This window comes from Hyperoodon ampullatus (genome assembly GCF_949752795.1).
Source record: "Hyperoodon ampullatus genome assembly, chromosome: 9".
In the NCBI taxonomy this organism is placed as follows: domain Eukaryota; kingdom Metazoa; phylum Chordata; class Mammalia; order Artiodactyla; family Ziphiidae; genus Hyperoodon; species Hyperoodon ampullatus.
The window spans coordinates 1,659,900-1,676,499 of record NC_136922.1 but is presented as its reverse complement, the minus strand read 5'-3'; the positions used below and the strand labels follow the sequence as shown (position 1 = coordinate 1,676,499).

The following is a 16,600-nucleotide window of genomic DNA, read 5'->3' as shown; positions in this document are numbered from 1 at the left end:
GCTGCCCCAGGCTTGGCGACAAGCTAATTGCCCAGTGTCACTTCAGGCTGGTCCTGTGTCTCCAAGCAACCCAGGGGGCAGGAGGAAGGAAGTTTTATCCTCGCAGCAGTGGATCCTAAGTCACGTCCTCCATCAGTGACCCCAGGGAAGGAGGAGAGAGATGCTCAGTATGGGAGGCAGCCAGGGCTTGTCATGTGCTCGTGACATGGGGGACAAGATGCTGTCACACACAGAGTCCCTTGTCTGAGCAGTTGGGCCAGGAAGGGGCGCAGGCGTGCAGATCTGGAGGGGGTCAGGACCTGTCCCGGCAGCTCGCCGCGCAGGGCAGGATGGGAGTTCAGGGTCAGGAGACCTGGCTAGACCTTCCCCAGAGCTCATGGTTTCCTCCAGGCGAACAGACAAGACTTCACTTAAACCACAGTAAAGGCAACTGTGACTCTGGCTCGCCGTAATAATCCTTGACTTTGTGAAAGCCAGAGTCAGAAAGGGGAGAGTATTGGATAGTTTCTTTACAGACACTGTCTATTAGTTCGTTTCGAGATGCAGTTAGAAAAGAGGTGCTCACAGTTCTACCAGCCCTCCCCATCAAGGAATCTTGGGTCAAGAAACAAGGTATGCTGTCGCCCCCGAATGAAGATGTGGTAGGAAAAAGCCCCAGAGAAAACCCTAAGCTAGTGGACAGCTGTACCCACACAGGACAGAAGGAGCTCCTCAGAAGCCCCCTTGGTGTGCAGCTTCTCTTTTCCCCCATCTGGATTTAATCAAGTCAGCAAATCAGGAAAATAGACAGAACCAAAATATCTCCAACACTGCACACTTCCATCTGAAGTCTATTTATACGCCCTGCGAGATGGACTTAGGTTTGGAAGCACCTGTGTTGTCTTAGAAACCCTGTTGCCAAGCATAACCTGTGGATGGTAGCTGCCCCTGGACCCCCGTCTGAGCACATGCAGCTCCCTTGGAGCAAAATAAAATGCACCCTTTTAAGAAGAGAGGAAGAGAAAACATTTCCTCTAGAAAGGCTTCTTTATACAGCCCCAGTGTTGCAAAGCTCAGAGCCAGCACTGGCCCTGAGGCGGTGAATAGCAGTAGTTCCGTTCCAGAAAGACTTCAAAACAAGATCTCCTCCAAAGACGCACATTCTTGGTTAGAGTACTGAATTTCCTCAATATGCTCATTCATTCACACATGTATGATGAGCCTACTATGTGCCAGTACTGTTCTCCAGAGTCTTGTGGGGAAAAGAGGGTCGGGGGAACGCAGGGTGCATTTTTGGCAGCGGACAGAAACATGTGGCTTGCTTGCACTTGGCTTACTTCTAAAAGAGACAGTGTTTGTCGTTGGATAAATAGAGATAATGCAAATGCAAATATTCCGGGGAGAAATAACATACTGATGTAAAGTTAATAACCGCTGTCAGATCCTGTCATGAGACTGGAGTTTACTGGGAGAGTATTTTTAGAGAAAATAGGGTGCTGAAAGGGGAAAATATAAATAGAGAAAAGAAAGATACACAAACGGAGATCTGAGCCCCAAAAGTCTTCCTCAGTATTAGCTGATGGCAATTTACTCAATACTTACTATGTGCCGAGCATGCATTCTATTGTTCAACTTAAAAAAAAACCAGGGGCTTCCCTGGTGGCGCAGTGGTTGAGAATCCGCCTGCCGATGCAGGGGACACGGGTTCGTGCCCTGGTCCGGCAGATCCCACATGCCGCGGAGCAGCTGGGCCTGTGAGCCATGGCCACTGAGCCTGCGCGTCCGGAGCCTGTGCTCCACAACGGGAGAGGCCACAACGGTGAGAGGCCCGCATACCGCCAAAAAAAAAAAAAAAAAAAAAATACAGAAGACTAGCAGATTTGAGAAATCCGTGAGTGTGTATATGTGTGATCCCAAAATTTAAGTCTTATTAATTTTTCGTAAAATTTAATTATTTCAGTAGAGATACTATGGGAGCTCATTAGCTCTAGACAGGCCTCCTTGGCACCAACCTAAATCCCATTTATCTTTAGGGTCCATGCGACGTCCTCGTCCCAGAAATCCTCATGGGATGACCCATCAGATCTGGTTCAGGGCCGTGCAGGGGGTTCAGTGCATTGGTCCACAAGCTTTGGTGTATAAATTATGAAGCACCTAGAGGGCATCTGATAAATGTGGATTCCCTAGTAGAGTCTGATTCCTGAATATTTAAAAAGCACCCTGGTTGGAGCTGAGCAGACTTGGAGAACCTCTTGCATGAGCCAACAATGGCGAAGCAAAAGCAGCAAGAAGGTGGAAAGACAGCTCTGTATTGTGATCTGATCAACTCCGTGAACCTCAGCCCACCTTCTGTGAGACTTACATCCAGGTCCTTAAAAAGGATGGACGACAGTGAAGACGTCCAGGAACAGGTACACTAACATTAGGCGTAAACAGTGGACTTGACCTGGTTTCCTCTGGTTCAAGTCCAGCCGCAGACAGCAGGGACAGCCCATCTCAGGGGTCGGCAAATTCCTGTCCCCTGTGTTTTCCTGTGGTCAGCAAGCTAAGAATATTGTCTACAATTTTTATTTGTTTTTGGTTTATTTTTGGCGGTACGCGGGCCTCTCACTGCTGCGGCCTCTCCCGTTGCGGAGCACAGGCTCCGGACGCGCAGGCCCAGCGGCCATGGCTCACGGGCCCAGCCGCTCCGCGGCATGTGGGATCCTCCCGGACCGGGGCACGAACCCGCGCCCCCTGCATCGGCAGGCGGACTCTCAACCACTGCGCCACCAGGGAAGCCCTGTCTACAATTTTTAAATGGTTGAGGGAAAAAAGCAAGATAAGAATAATATTCCATGGCATGTGAAATTACATGAAATTCAAATTTCAGTGTCCATTATTTATCAGATAATAAGACTTTAGTGGATCCCAGCCACACTTGTTTTTTCCTTTTTTTTGTTTTTTTTGTTTTTGCGATACGCGGGCCTCTCACTACTGTGGCCTCTCCCGTTGTGGAGCACAGGCTCCGACGCGCAGGCCCAGCGGCCATGGCTCATGGGCCCAGCCGCTCCGTGGCATGTGGGATCCTCCCGGACCGGGGCACGAACCCGTGTCCCCTACATCGGCAGGCAGACTCCCAATTACTGTGCCACCAGGGAAGCCCCAGATTTTTTTTTTAATTGAAGTTGATTTATAACGTGTGTTAGTTTCCAGTGTACAGTAAAACATATATATATATATTTTTTTTTTCTCATATTCTTTTCCATTATGGTTTATCACAGGATATTGAATATAATTCCCTGTATTACACAGTAGGATCTTGTTGCTTACCTATTTTATATATAGGAGTTTGTATCTATTAATCCCAAGTTCCTAATTTATCCCTCCTCCCCGCTTTCCTCTTTGGTAACCATAAGTATGTTTTCTATGTCTGCGGATCTATTTCTGTTTTGTAAACTGCACTCAGATTTGATCGAAATTCTTTTTAAGTTCTTAGCTGATTTTAGAGAATCCAAAGCTGAAAACCATAAGCAATGAGTTCTGGGTGTGACCGTCTATCTAAAGATTGCAAAATACATGTAAATGCATATTTTTAGAACATTTCATAGTTTCAACTCACTCATTCATTCAAGCGATGAATCATAATCCCACTCCGGTCAGATCACTGGTTTCCTCTATCACAGGCCTGCAGTTCCCTACACTCCCTGCTGTTTCATGGACAACTTCTCCCAACAGGGTCAATTCTGTCCCCGTCCTACAGCTAAGGGAGCTGTGCTTGGCTTTCGGTCACTTGCCTGGGTCTCATAGCTGAGACGTGGTATGTTTATGTCCAGCCCCAGACAGCCCGACTCTGGGAAATAGCATCCTCAACCACTCCGTGATTCCGACTCCAGAGAAGCCAGGGCTAAAAGATGTTCTAAATTATAAGATTTATAAATATTTTTGCTATCTAACACTCCACCATGGGCTATGAAAAAAAAGATTCATTTAAATTTAGAAGTTTGAAAAGGAAAATTCAGATTACGGACAATTAACACACTCAGGAAAGAGACTTATCAGAGTTCCATTCCAGATGCTACACGTCAGTGAAATTGTGCTCAGACATCTGAATGCTCAAGCCCAGGGCCAGAGGAATCCACTCAAGTGATGGTTTTCTGATGTTTTCACCCCAAAGCCTGCACTTTGGGAGTCTCCACAGGGCAAGAAGGTGGGCAGGGTGCTAACAGGGGTCTCAGTGGCCCCACTGCCTGCAGTTAGAGGAAGAAACTGCACAACTTGGTCTGGCAGTCGGGGAGCCCCCTCTCTGTACCTCTGCATCTGAGCATGCATCTATGGGACATACAGCAAACACCACCACAAACAACAGCATTCTCTTTTCTGGGAACAAAAGTCAAATCATTCGCAACTGTAAAGCAACCTCAAAACATAAAGCTAGCCTATGTTGTGAATTTTTAATGTATATTCTAGCTTGTCACAAAAGTGTTCGGGGCAATACGGCAGGCACCACTATTTAAAATCCCCCCTTTACCAAAACAATAAGCCCGTGTCTGCAGTGACAGCCCTAACCAGGTACTGAGGCCGACTTACCTTCCAACTCTCACTTCTGCTTTTAGAAGGGAAGTTACCACCCACAGGCAGCTCCTGCATCCTAAGCAAATGGGCATAGCTATAGTGAATGGATTCACCTGGCATTTAACGTCAAAATGAGAAGTTTCAGCAGAGAGGCAAACTAATTTTACCTATTGGAAAATAGTTCACTCACTTAATTCAATAACCAAATACAGGGAGTTCCCTGGTGGCCTAGTGGTTAGGATTACACTTTCACTGCCATGGCCAGGGTTCAATCCCTGGTCAGGGAACTGAGATCCTGCAAGCCGCACAGTGCCGCCAAAAATAAATAAATAAATAGGTGAAGTTTAAAAAAATAATCAAATCCAAATCCAAAAATACTTAAAACACTTCAGTGGTTCTGGAATTCCAACACCTCACAAAACCTATTTTAGGTATTTCTATTTAAAGGGTCACTGAATCACCCCAGTTCGTGGACCCAGCCCTCTTGTCTCTAGGACACCAGCTCCACCTGTAGCAACTGGCCGTCCATCACCATGAAGCGCCATCTTACCCAGACAGTGATTCTGCCTGGACCCTCTTCTCCTCCCTCACCTGTCCCCTCTGGGTGTCACATCATGTCCCAGCCTCAGCACTCCCTCCTTCACAGTTACCCCCAGCCTGTGCCCCTCCCGTTTAGGGCCTCCTCTCCCGCTGAGCGCACCTTGGCAAGAGTCTCCAGCAGTCCTCTTCTTGTCCATGGTCACTGCTGCCTCGCTAAAGTCCGGTTTTTCAGGGACCTCTGAGGTAACTGTATTGAAGAGAATTCTTCTCCGATGCAGACAACTGGACTTGATTTTCAGGTCTGCATTTTTGCATGCACTGGTTTTGTCTGATATGGGAAACACCAATACTAACAAAAACCATCCGGCTGCACTCAACTCTTTAATGCCTGAACCTTTGACTCCCGAGCGACAGAACAGTGAGAAGTGATGCGGGCAGATGGTCCAGAGCGGGGGAAGCGCGGAGGCTCAGTGTGTGCTCCCCTCCAGGCGCACGGCGGCGTCGACCGAACAAACCTGCACAACCTAAAAGCTGAGAGTTATCTTTTATTCAGCAGGCAGCACTGAGGACTTAAGCCTGGCACACAGGCTCTCACGTAGCTCCGAGGGACTGCTCTGAAGAGATAAGGGGGGAGCCAGGATATAGAGGGGGTTTTGCAACAAAGGCCAGGTAGTGGGAACATCAGAAGATTCCTGTTAATTAAAGAAAACCAGGCATCTCAAGTTAAGGAATTTAGCGCTTTTCTATGCATCTATGGGAAGATGCACGAGTCTGGGCTCCCTGAAATCGTCCCTTTGATGGGCACCTCAGCTACCTGGGGCCACTGTCCCGTCTCTTCCCAACCTGAGCCTCTGCAGTGATGAGGAGGAAGCTGTAATGTGATAGCTTGATGGCTGCAACACCCTTTGTGTACTGATATGGCAGCAATGTTGTCTTTTTTATTTTTCTTTTCAAATCATATTTTATTGAAGTATAATGGATTTACAATGTTTTGTTAACTTCTACTGTACAGCAAAGTGATTCAGTTATACACATATATACATTCTTTTTCATATTGTTTTCCATTATGGTTTATCACAGGATATTGAATATAGTTCCCTGTGCTCTACAGTAGGACCTTGTTGTTTATCCATTCTATGTATAATACTGGGTTGGCCAAAAAGTTCGTTTGTTATGTTCTCCATAACATCTTACGGAAAAGCCCAAATGAACTTTCTGGCCAGTCTAGTAGTTTGCATCTGCTAATCCCCGACTCCCAATCCCTCCCTCCCCCCACCCCCATCCCCCTTAGCAACCACAAGTCTGTTCTCTATGTCTGTGAGTCTGTTTCGTAGATAAGTTCATTTGTGTCATATTTCATTGATAACAGCAACTGGGCGCTGCCAGTCCTCGGCCACGGGGGGTGGCCAGGGAGGCAGGTCCACCCCAGGACCCAGGCCACTCCCAGCCGCAGGAAAGGCCTGGTGGCACAGCCGGGAGATGCCAGAACAAGGCTGCGTTTGTATCAACTCTGTTTAGTTGCCTCTGCAGTAACACTGTGTGAAGCTCAAGGACATTCTCAACATCGACGTACAGGACTCCCTTTGCACAATGAGAATTTTTAGACTGTCGGGGGACCTCCCCCCACTTCCAGATCTATCTGACGGAGCCACATCCAATGGGACTGGGCTGTCCCCCGGGGTCCTGGCCCGTGTGGCTCCCACGTCCATCGGCCTCCCCACTTTGCAGAGCAGATCTGTGGGGAGGGAGGGATGGGGAGGGAGGCTCCACCAGAGAAGAGGAGTCGAACCTCTTCTCGAGGAAAGGTCAGAGAAAAACAAACCAGCTCCCCACCAGCCGGGAGCAGACTGGCAAGCAGAGACCGGGGAGATGCAGGGCCACAGGCAGAGGGGCCCGTGGGAGCCACGTGGGAAAACTGCAAAACTCCAGGGGCCCAGGCTGCTGGGACCCGAGTCCCTTTGGGAGGGGGTCCTGGTCAGCTGGGAGCTCCCTGAACTCTGCGTGCGTCCCTCCCCACCAGCCCCGTAGGCATCTCCCCCACTACTTCAATCCCAGGCCAGGACAAAGTTATTCAAGAACAGTCATCCAGCGGTTAGAAAGTCCAGCTGTCCCCTCACCGTGGAGAATAAAAGCAACTGTCTCCTTGTCCTCCGAGAATGTTCGTGGACCCTGATGACCTGCTGGAGCCCAACATGCCCCCGCCCCCCAGGTGTATCTTCCTTCTCCTCTCATCTGTCTCCTCCCCACGGCAGAGGGATTTGTGGGTGTCTCTGTTTTCACAAAGCAGCCCTTATCATCTTCTTAAGTCCTCTTCAACGGCAGTAAGCTCCTTTCCTTTTCCTAGGAAACGCACTTTGTGTCTACAAATAAGACACTGGGATAAACACAGGAGGAGGTGTCGTGCGAAGAAGCAAACGCCCAGCAGCTCAGCTGGTGAAGCTCATAATGCAGGACGTGCACTCAGACTCTGGGACAGCGCCTCGTTTGGGTGACAAGAAAGCGGGAATTCTAAGGAATCCGTTTGAATTAGAACTCAGGATCCGGGCTGGACAGCCGACAGCCGGGAGCGGCACATTGAAACCTGTGATGAGACGTCCTTTACTCACTCGGGTCACTGTGATAGGCAGGCTGGAGTGTCCCCCGCAGTAGTGCCCACGTGTCCCCATGGGAAACGGCACCTACGGGAAGGGGGTCCCAGGTGGGGGGGCCTGCCCTTACCCCTCAGGCCTCAGCCTCCTGCCTTCTGTGAGTCTGCAGGGAAGCAGGGGCTGGGCGCGGTGTGGACCGTTCCCTGAGGTGCCTGGGGCCAGAGCAGGGGTGGAGGTCCCCAGGCCTAGAAAGAGCGTGGCCTTCAGCACACAGGGCAGAGGGGGTCATCGGAGCCTCAGGAGTAAAGAGGAAGATGGGGGCTTCCCTGGTGGCGCAGTGGTTGAGAGTCCGCCTGCCGATGCAGGGGACACGGGTTCGTGCCCCGGTCCGGGAGGATCCCATATGCCGCGGAGCGGCTGGGCCCGTGAGCCATGGCCGCTGAGCCTGCGCGTCCGGAGCCTGTGCTCCGCAACGGGAGAGGCCACAACAGTGAGAGGCCCGCGTACCGGGAAAAAAAAAAAAAAAAAAAAAAAGGTGCTCTTCCCTTCCTTTCCTTGCTTTGATTTTCTTGGAAAGAGATTGATTTGATTGGCCAAGGAGGCAGCTGGCATGGGGAAGGAGTGGGTCACACGCAGGGCATTAAAGGGGTGAGTATGTCCACCTACGACAGTTCTAGAAACCAGGCTCTGGGTGTCAGAGCTGGGAGTCAGCCCTGCGGCGAGTGGGAGCCTGGGAGGTACGGCGTGTGCGTGTACGCAGATGTGCCCGTGGGTAGCGGGAAGGGAAGAGGGCGAGTGTCCGAGCAAAGGCGAGTATCGATAACCGGGGAGCTGGCGTGAGTGCTGGAGGGGATTCTGTGCAGTAAGTGTGCAACTTCCCTGTAAACTTGACATCCTTCCAGAATAACCGATTAAAAAATCTACCGGTAGAAAATGGAGAACGGACTATCGAACCGCACAAGGATACTGGGCGTAATTTCCATCTGATTCTTCAGCCAGCACGAGAGCCAGCACCCGCCCCTCCTATCTCAGTCTCTCCAACACCCCGACCTCCCGCCCCCTCCCCCCCGTCTCTCGGCCCCTAGGTTTTCTGTCTCTGCTTCTCCGTGTTTCTCCAGACTCCTGTGCTCCGTTTTCCTGCCTTCCACAGACTGACTCTCTTTCCTTCTCCTTCCTGCCCGCTCCCTACCTACCCAATAGAGAACTCAACTCCAAAAGGAGTTAGAGTGTATCTTCTACTATTTAGGATGTATACGATATAAACATTTACAAAGAATTTGAGACACTTTATAATAATTTGTTATTTTCTTCTCAAATAACAGTTATGGTCGCTTTCTAAATTTTAGAAGTATCATGAGTAAAGAGTATTTTAAAATTTTTCTCCCTGGATAAAAAAACGTAATTTTTTTTTTTACTCTCTAGTCTTTTGTTCTCCCTATGGGTCAGTCATCCTTAATTTAAAAAAAAAGTTTCTGTGATCCTAATGTGCCTCTGGGACCTATGTGGATATAACTAATAACAAATAACAGATGGACAGACAATGGACAGGTGGATGGACAGATGGACTGCTGGACAGAGAGAGGATGCATCACTCTTTCTCCACTGAAGTTCCGGTGGCATCAAACGCAGGTGACAACAAGGCCACCCTCCCAGGCGGCCACAAGAACTCAGTGTGGTCAATGTCCTGCGAACACACGCAGCACAGAGCTGCCATGTGAGAAGCCACCAGGAGAGGATCGCGGACGGGCCGTCTCCCTCCTCCGACATGCTTTCTGAACTCCTGGCCACACACCAGAGCAGATCAGTTTCATGTTATTTACTGACCTCCTTCCTGCGCCTCCATGCTAGGCATGTACAAAACAAGAAGTGCAGCCCCTGGGGACGCCTAAAGGACAATCCTACCTCTGGACCAAAAACACAGTGGCCGCAAACACTAGCACGTAAATACCCATATCAAATGATAAATACATTTAGAAGCTCCACATTCACAGAAACTCACACACACACGCGCACACAAACACACGCGCGCGCGCACACTGAACAGGGGGAACTTGATCCGGAGCTTAGCCGACCTGAGAAGCAGCCCCAGGGACAGCACTCCCATTTATGGCCACCCGTCCCCTCCTTCAGCTCCACAGGAGACAACGGTGCTATATTTAGACGGTCCGTGATTGCAGACACCAAAGCCAGGGAGCACGGATCAGCCTCTTCCAAGCACTCCTCTTCCAAAAGCCAGGTGACCACGAAAATAATAAAACGATAGCTATAATCTGTAGAACTGGGGGTGGGAGGATGCCTCCACGGGGGATGTGTTTTCCTTGCCGATTTCAGCGTGGGGGTGATTGGCGATTTCAGCCAATCACCAATTTTGGCTGGGCTGCTGACTCTTCACATGCTTCCCTGCACCAAGCCCTGTGCCCACGCAGCATGCTGCCTGCGGGAACGCTCCTTTCCCAGACACTGGGGCCTGTGAGCAATGGTACAGCTGTTGTCTTTCTCAGGTTACCAGCAGACCCCACCCTGCGTACCAGCCCAGCACCCGGAGGCTAATGATCATAGGGCTAAACTTTTTAAAATCCCAGTGATTTACTGAGAAGCCGCACAACAAATTTATGTGAAAGGCATTGCACACGTTTTACATTCTTAGTGAAATCATAAAGTTTTAGTGTTTTAAAAATTACTTACTAAAACCCAGGTAATTCTAATAAGGGATAGAGCCCAGAAACCGTACGGGAGAAACGAATGAACAGCCGTGCCCTAACTACAAAAAACTAAATGAAATGTGTGGCATTACTGGGTGTACTTCCAAGGGTGCATTATACTTTCTTTGATAATTTTATTTCCTCTCTGTTTTCAAATAAACTGCCTGAAATTTCAACTATATTTACTAGGCCCTACAATTATTATTTTGATAGGAGATGCTTTGACACATGACTTTTTCAACAGACTTTGTGTTTAGTTTCGCAGCAAAATTCAGCAGGAGGTACAGAGATTTCCTGAGGAACCCTGTCCCCACACATGCCTAGTCTCCCCCACTATCAACAGCCCACAACAGAGTGGTACCTTTGTTATAACTGATGAACCTGCCTTAGCATCATTATCACTGAGAAACCCTAGTCTACACTAGGGTTTGCTCTTGGTGTTATAGATGTTATGGGTTTAGACAAATGTATAATGCTGTATCCACTGCTGTAGTATCACACAGAGGAGTGACACTGCACTGAAAATCCTTTGAGCTCCACTAGTCACCCCTCCTCTCCTCCCCAACTCCCTAACTAGGCAACCACTGATCTTTTCATTTTCTCCATAGTTTTGTCTTTTCCAGAATGTCACATACTTAGCATCATACAGTGTGTAGCCTTTTCAAATTAACTTCTTTCACTTAGTAATGCATGTAAGGTTCTTCCATGTCTTTTCATGGCCTCATAGCTCATTTCCTTTTAGTGCTGAATAGGATTACACTGTCTGGATGTACCAGGCACGTAAATTTTAAAAGAAAAAGGAAATGGTTCCGAAGGAATAAACACTCTATGCCCTGTCTCTCCCACTCGGTGCAGCTGCAACACCTGGCCGGAAGGCATGGAGCAGCGATTTGAGAACTCTGAGAAGTAAACTGTAACAGGCAAACTGGGGATGAAGACTGGAATTCACAATACCACCAAACTGGTGCTAAGTTTACCATTTTGTCCAGTCCTGACTCGATGCAGCATGAACTCTACAGAGGGCACGGGCATGGACTGAGTGCCTCCTCTGAGGGCAGGGGAGGGCCCTAGTGCTCAGAGAGAATGGGGGAGGCCCCTGTACACTCACCCCTGCTCTCGTGAGCCCTGTCCCAAGCCGTCTCGTGGTGGCAGGGCTGCTGGCACAGTGGGGGCCAAAGGACATTGGAACTCAGTATCTGTGCTTCTAAGAGGGTAGAGTAAACCCCCCCCCAAAAAAAGAGAAAAAATAAACAAATAAAAGCCATAAAGATTAGAAAGAAAGGAATAAAAATATACGCATTTTCTAGGCATACGTAGTCAATCCTGAAGAATCTGCAAAAAATCAAACCAAAACAGAAACCTCATACAATTAATACATGAGTTCAGCAAGGTCACAGGAGATGAGGTCAACACACAAATCAATTGTATTTCTACACAGCGATGAAAATTGGAAACTGAAGTTTCAAATTCCACTTATGATGGCTCCAGAAATGGAAAATATGTAGGTATAAACTGAGCCAACATAGGTAAGATCTATCAATAGATGCTGAAAATGACAAGAAACTCATCAAAGAAATTTAAGAAGACCTAGACAAATGAAGAGATGCATCAAGTTCATGGAGCACAAGACTCACATTGACTTACGGATTTAACAACATTTCAGGCATGATTTATTTTGTAGACATAGATAAACTGATTCCAAAATTTTATGGAAAGGCAGAGAAATGAGACTAGCCCAAATAGTTTTGAAAAAGAAGAAAGCTGGAAGAATCCCATTACCCTGTTTTAAGGCTAAATAGAAAGCTACAATATTCAATGGTACTGGGGAAGGAACAGATATAAATCAATTTAAAAAAATAAAGAATCAAGAAATAGATCCACAATGATACAAATGAACTTATTTACAAAACAGAAACAGACTCACAGACTTAGAAAACAAACTTATGGTTACCAAAGGGGAAAGGAGGAGAGAGGGATAAATTAGGAGTTTGGGATTAACACATACACACACTATATATAAAATAGATAAACAACAGGACCTACTGTAGAGCACAGGACACTCTACTCAATATCTTAAAATAAACTATAATGGAAAAGAATCTGAAAAACAATATATATACACACATATATATATGTATATATGTACATATATATATAGTATAATTGAATCACTCTGCTATATACCTGAAACTAATACAACATTGTAAATCAACTATATTTCAATAAAAAGTTTTTTTAAAATGGATCCACACAAATATGGGCAACTGATTTTTGAAGAAGGAGCAAATGACAGTCTTTTCAACAACTTTGTGGGAACGACTGGATGCCCTACGCCAGAGAAAGGAGAGAGCACGACAAGGACGGGAAGAAGAACTTTGATCTAAATCTAACGCTTTCTATAAAAATTAACTCAAAATGAATCACAGAGCTAAACGGAAAGGTAAAAACATGGGAGGAAATCTTCATGACCTGGGGTTAAGCACCAGTTCTCAGACATGGCACCCAAAGCATGTCTAAAGCATGAAGTGTTAAAAAAAAAAAAACAAAAAAAAATGGTTTTCCTCACAATTAAAAACATCTAATCTTCTAAAACACTGCTAAAAGAACAACAACAACAAAAAAAAACCACAGACTGGGAGAAAACTACCTGCAAATCACATATTTGAGCAAGGATTTGTATCACCTTAAATGACGACTCTTCAAAACACAGTAAAAGAAAATGAATAATCCAATTAAAAATAGTCAAAAGACTGGAACAGAGATTTCACCAAAGAAGATATATGGATGGCAAACAAACACATGAAAAGTGCTCAACATCATTAGCCATTAGGCAAATGGGAGTTAAAACCATGATGTAGTACCACTCCACACCTATGAGAATGGCTACGGGAAAAAGTCTTGAAAATACCAAGAGAGGGAGAGAATACAAAGCAATTGGACGTCTCATATCTTGCTGGTGGGAATGCAAAATGGTACAGCCACCCTGGAAAACAGTTCGGCCGTTTCTTACAAAGTTTAACATACACCATCTGACGCAGTCCAGGAACGTTTATTGCAGCTCAATACACAATCACAAAGCAGTGGAAACAACCCTGATGTCCTTCAATGGATGGACGGGGTAAACAAACTGGGTTGGATCCACACAATGGACCACGACTCAGCAATGAAAGTTAAATGAGCCGCTGAGACATGCAAGAAGTTGGATCTCAGAGGTGGTCGCTGAAAGAAGGTACTCTCAAAAGGACACTCACTGCATGAGGACATTTAGACGGCATCCTCAAAAGACAGAATGGTAGTGATGGACAACAGATGAGTGGTTGCCAGGGAGACCACGAGGGAGGCTGGGGGAGTCCTGGGGGTGATGGGGCTGTTCTGCGTATCCTCGTTGCAGGGCTGGCTGGTTGAGGAGATCTACACGTGTGGTTAAAATTCAAGGAACTGGACACCAAAAAAGTCAAGCGGACTCTGCATGAATTTAAAAAATAAAGTTTAGAAGACACAAAGAGAAAATAAGAGCTGGATTCAGGTGCCAGTCTTCACGACAGATGTCCATGGAAAATCCTTCGTCTCCCACCCCGCCCCCAGAACCTTCCAGGCCAGCGTCAGGTGTCGGTGCCCCGTCTGCCCTCACTTCACACACACACACTCACTCACTCTCAGGGTCGTGGTGATAGCAGTACCACGTGACAGCAGAAAACCAATCGGTTTGGTTTTACAGATTGTAATCCTGGTTCTCTGACGCTGGGAGGATAACAGGGGAAAATGCCAGATGCCTGTCACAGGTGGGCATCAGACAAACGGTGATGGGACTTACACTAAAATGCATCCCTTGTTTACCTGAAAAATCACACGACGGGCATCCTGTATTTAATGTGGCAACCCTAGGTCGCAGAGGTTCTCGGTGCCCCCAGGCCGTGGCACCCTCGGGACCGCCCAGGCGGGTGGGTATGAAGTGAAGCGGTCGGCCCGTGGGGACGCCCTCCTTGCTTGGCCTCAGCAGGATCAGGTCACAGAGGTGGGCTCCACAGGCAGCCTCCCCGTCAGGTGCAGAGCCCAGGGCCCCTTGGCCCCTTCATCTCACCCCAACCCCAAGTGAGAGCTGCTGTTTTGCGTCTTGCTCCAAAGCGATGGCTCCAGACCGTGCTTTGCCCACCACCCCAGGCTCACGGTCAGACACCCAGCCTGAGGCTGTGTGACTCTGAACAACTCTCTGCATCTCCCTGAGCCACATGTGAACGAGGCTAGTAGGACCCGTCCTGCCCTCCCCACGGGCCTCCGTGGACAATGGGAACTCGGTGCCGGCCAGGCGGATTGGCAAAGGGCCCCTCAAACGTCCACTGTTCTCTTCCTCACTGTTGACAAGTCACCCCACCTGCTCACCAGTCCATCCATTCTATCCGTGACATGCGTCTCCATCCGCGCCCACAGCCTGTCCACAGGCTCCGACCACAGCCTCCTCTTCTACCTGGGCCTCCACGGCAGCTCCCACCTCAGCCCTGCTCCAGCCTCGCCCTCCCCATGGCACCAGGGCTGTCTTCTGACAGAGCTGATGAGCTTCCATCCCTCCTCCGCAGCCTAGCAGATGGACGGGCTCTAATGGGCAGCACGAAGGCGCCTCTCACGCTGGTCCAGCCCAGCATCCTTCCTCCCTGGAGAACCAGCTCTCTCGTCCTTCCAGAAACAGGCCGTGCTCTCGGACACCACCGTGCCTCGCTCCTGCCATCCACTGTCCCCTGGCGCGGAAGGGCCGATCGTCCGTTTCCTACCCATGGCCTCCCAGGCGCACAGACACAGCCCCATCAGCGCGTGCCTGCAACGTGGTACCTGCAACGTGGTACCCACATCGTGGTACCCACAGCGACCCGGCTCCATGACAGGCTCCTCCACTCTGCCAGCCACTGACCTCACACTCCACACACGGTAGGTGTGCTAACAACGTGTGTCAGGTAGAAGCGAGCATTTCCAGCAAGCCACGGAAGGTAGGTGGGCAGCAGTGACCACAACTGACCCCTGCGAGTAATTAATGATCTCTCGGTGCCAGGAAAACTGATGCCTCCTCTGAGGAACGGAGCCTGTCTTCCTTTCAGGGAGGAGAACTATGGCAATCAGTGCTTCCCTTTCTGCCCAGCTTGTCAGAAACACAAAGACAAAGCCGGTGCCCCCTCACTGCACGCAGACTTGCTTTCATGGCTGGCATCCCCAGTCCCCCTCTGCATTCCCTGGCCTGGTTTTCTCTTCCGGTTTTCATTAACCTTCCTGCATACAGGCCCTAGGCCAAGGCCGCAGGGAAACTGATGAGACACAGAGGAAATGCACACGGCAGGGCAGGAAGACGGTCAGAGCAACCGTAGGAAGTGCGGGGAAGTGATCGTCCCAGCGAGCAGCACACGGAACCTGGGACGGACCACGTGTTCAAGCCGAACCAGGGGGCAGCATTCGTGCCAGGCCAACTCCTGCACCTGAGCAGACACGACGGGATCGCACACGGCCCCCGGGAGCAGTGGTGGCACTGGCCAGTCCCCTACTCCGAGTCACGCCAGGACACCGAGGGCCACCAGCATGGCTCACTGATCTTTCTTGGTTGTTAGTCGATGGGGAACGTGGGTTGTGAAGTGACAGGCAAAGCAGATGGATTGATAGCCAGAGTCCTTCCCGGCAGAGGTTCCCTGAAGCCCGAGAGGGCCCAGCTCGGGCCGTCAGCTAGAGAAAACCGTGCCTGCGTCAGTCACAGCGTGACCCGTGCTTGTCCTCCCAGCCTGCCTCAGCCCAGCAGCCAGCGCACCCCAAATCCTGGAAGGGTGGGCGTCACCTTTTCTAAAACTCCGAGGTGACGGGTCAGACGTCACAGCCCCGGGTGTCCAGCCGTCCCTACTACGTCTTCCCTGGCAACCTCAGCTTCCCCCCATCTCTCCGATTAAATGATTCAAACGATAACACCAAATGCTAGACCACACTTCCCCGAAGACGCCTGGCAGCTCCCGTTCAGCCGTTCCGCACCCCTCCGTCCACATGAACACCCGGCCTCCGTCCACGCGCCCTGGAGCACACACTCCATCACCCCTTGCTGCTGCCAGGCCGGGGTCCCTCACCTGCACAGGTGGGCACGCAGCACACACCCCCTGATGACAGCTGCGAGGCTGGGACCCTGACACACACAGAGGGAGATGGAGGGACAAGAAGAGCAGGGAAGGACAGGAAGATGCCGCCGTGAACGAACCAGGGGAAACGAGCTAGAAT

General features: G+C 49.3%; 1 protein-coding gene across 2 annotated transcripts in view; it reads right to left on the bottom strand.

The window, feature by feature from the left end:
• The window catches only part of COBL (cordon-bleu WH2 repeat protein), a gene marked incomplete at both ends in the record, with an annotated part of 262,009 nt that overhangs the window by 224,167 nt on the left and 21,242 nt on the right, over positions 1 to 16,600 (bottom strand). The gene's annotated exons all lie outside the window — the stretch shown is intronic.